Below are 3311 nucleotides of genomic sequence, written 5' to 3' on the forward strand. Positions count from 1 at the left end.
TTATATTAGTCATAAAAAATCCATTGGAGTATAGCTGTTGGACAATTATTATTGGAATATAGCCGTTGGACAACTAATAGTCCCGCGGCCGTTGGTATAATATAGCCGTTGGACAACTAGTAGTCCCGTGGCTGTTGGTATAATATAGCCGTTGGACAATTAATATATTCCAACGGCTATATTTTTAGTAATAAGGCTATAAATACAACAGCTATGTATTCATTTTCAAACAATGAGAGAGAGACCAACTCTACATTTTTCAGCGTGATCTCCGCTATAGTTCGATCTTGGACTTCTCCACCCTCAGATTTTAGTGTGATCTTGGCCAGTAATCCTCCGTCGATTTGTTGGTGCGCTGCTCTGCTCTCTTCCTCTCGATCCATCATGACGTATATGAACTCTCTTCATGTCTTCACATTCCACTTTTTTGTGCTGCAGGTGGCCAGGCTAAGACCATGTCTCCGTCTTGTGGAAGATGCACACAGCGTGATGAATACAACTACAAAAATTTGGAGGACGAAAATAAACATTTCTTGGTGCTTATGTTGGGTGATTTTCAACAACAGACGGTAACTAATATCTATTCTTAGATTTAGTCCCAGTACGGAATGCATGTTTTGTTTCTTATGCGTTTAGGCACTAGCTACTTTCGTAAGCATTCAACATGTTTCCTTGAAGCGTGTTTGGACCTTGTTCAGGAACTATATCGTTTCAGCAGATATATTTTTAAATTTCTTTGTGCAGATAATCCCAAAAGAGTGGGTGCGATGCCTGAAAGGCGAGATCCCGGATGAGATCAACCTAGAAACTCGAAACAGGGTTAGTTACACAATCAAGGTTGCCAAGTACCGAGAAAAGCATGTTCTTACAGTGGGTTGGCCCCAATTCGTCGAGAACTTCCTTCTACAGTTGGGTGATTCCTTATTATTCAGATACAATGGAGACTCTCTGTTTAGTATTGTAATTTTCGATAAGCTTGGCCGTGAGAAAGCATCATCTGTTCTTGTCGATCCTTTTCCACCACAAGTCCAAGGAAGACGCAACGAAATCGGGTAAAGTATCTAGCTAGTCTTTAATTATTATGTACGATACCATTTCATAGGGCAAGAACAAATCTCACTTAAAATGGCTTTTGCACTGCAGGTCTGCAAGACAAATGAACATGCTTTGTGAAACATGTGAAATCTGGGATGAACATCACTATATGAACTTGGACGATGAAAAGAAATATTTTTTGATGCGCATGATGGGTGATTTCCAAGATAAGATGGTAATTCATATTCAAAACAGTACCACTCCCTTAGGTCCTGTGATTTTGTTGTTTCTCATGAGACCAGCTGTGTTTTTCTTCGTTCTTCTAGTTTAAATTATGTGTACCGTGTGTAGTTATTGCATCATTGTGAACATTTCTCCAGTTAATTTGATGACTAGATTTATGCCAGCATGATAGAACATTCTAGTATGTTAGTTCGCCCAAAAAGTCCTTGTGGTATGGTTGCCGTTTCATTTTGTATCTTGTTTACGAACTGTTCTTTCAAACAATATAATATCTTGAAACGTATTTCGGCAGATCATCCAAAAGGAATTTGTTCAGCGTTTCAAGGGAGAGATCCCAGGAGAGATTGAACTTGAAACAAAGAATAAATGTCGATACATAATTAAAGTTATCAAGAACCAAGAAGAGCAGCTTGTGCTTGCAGCGGGATGGGGGAGTTTCGTACAGAAGTTTAGTCTAGAGATGGGTGACAGAATAATATTATTCGGATACAATGGGAACTCCCGGTTCAGTGTCATAATCTTGGATCAACTTGGGCGTGAGAAGGCTTCATCCGTTGTCGATCCACTCCCGCCTCGTGCACTCGAAAGGCACACAAATGATGCTGAAACCGTGAGCCAACATCCTTCTGATGGCCCCGTGGACTGTTCTCCTCCGCTCATGCTAATGCCACCGCCTGCTCACTTTGATGTTCAGCCTCAGCAGCAGGCCATGCTAATGCAGCCTCCCCTGAATCATTCCTCCTCCAAGTCATCAGCTGGTAAAAAAATAGCACATAATATATTCTCCCCCTTTTAACAAACATCTATCTTTTATACCTGTATTTATTTGTTTCTGTTTACACACACACAGGAGAAGGAGATGGCTCTTTCTCGTCACATGATCATGTCCGGAATGCACTTGGTTTCAGGCGTGTTGTTAGAAGAAATCCAACCTCATCTCAGAAGCAGCAGGAGAAGGATGGTTATATTACCACGGATAAGACCAAGCTAACCTCTGCTCAGGAGCAGCAGGTGAAAGACATGGTCCGGACTATCCGTTCACGCAGAAGTGGCATAACCATCTTTGTTGCTCTGATTGGCAAGGCCAATGTTCGTCCAACATTCTCCCTGGTGAGTAGCTCCATCCATATTTATTTGTTGCTTCGACCATGCACATTCAAGTCTGTTAACGTGCTTCTCTTTATGGACAAACACACGACACTTTTTTTATGCTGTAATAGTATTCATAACTGGTCATACCTTAGTTTACAATTACATGCAATATTATTTTACTTCTAACCTATTACCTCTTTGGTTTTAATCTGTAACAGACTGTCCCAATCACGTACGGGGAGGAACATTTTGGAGATGGGAAAGTCATCTGCTTCCAGCTAGGCGAGAAAAAATGGAATGCGAGCTTCAGCAGTTCGCGCAATGATTATCGGATCGAAAGGGGATGGAGTAAGTTTGTCAAGGACAACTGTTTGAACATAGGTGATATCTGCCTCTTTGAGCCGTTGAGCAACCAGGGGAGTACCATGGAAGTCCATATCATCCATGTGAATAATGGCAATTGACTGATTGTTATGCCATATTGCTGTTTTGCCGATCTCCCTTACGGCGGGTGTTCTTTTGGTGATGTGGGGTTTAAGATTTATGTAGGCTAGTAGAGTCATGGTTATACTAATTAGCTGATGCCTACTTAACCTGCATAATGATGGAAGTTATTCTTATGCAACCTACAGTTTGGTTCAACTTTGAATTAGTGATGTCAGTGTGTCGAATTTAATACTGGTTTAGTTTATTGGTTTCTGACTTTCTGGACTCCTTTCCTTCAAATCCAGCATGTCAACCGTGCCTCTTGTTGCTATGATTATTGTTTTGTGTTTCTTTTTCCTTGGTATATCGGTGGAAGGAAATAACTGCAAAGGCCATCTTATCCTAAGGTAACATAAGAATTGTAAATGTCACAATTAATTCAAGTATCAAATAGTCATTTCATCTAAATAAGCTCAAAAGAAACGTCCTTCAAGACCTTGAGACAACAGAAACTG

At 40.6% G+C, this 3311-nt stretch overlaps 1 pseudogene; it reads left to right on the forward strand.

Moving 5' to 3' along the window:
* The first annotated feature begins 384 nt into the window (after positions 1–384).
* LOC119321502 lies at positions 385–2834 on the forward strand (annotated as a pseudogene).
* Positions 2835–3311: the final 477 nt, after the last annotated feature.

This window comes from Triticum dicoccoides, chromosome 6B (assembly GCF_002162155.2).
Source record: "Triticum dicoccoides isolate Atlit2015 ecotype Zavitan chromosome 6B, WEW_v2.0, whole genome shotgun sequence".
In the NCBI taxonomy this organism is placed as follows: domain Eukaryota; kingdom Viridiplantae; phylum Streptophyta; class Magnoliopsida; order Poales; family Poaceae; genus Triticum; species Triticum dicoccoides.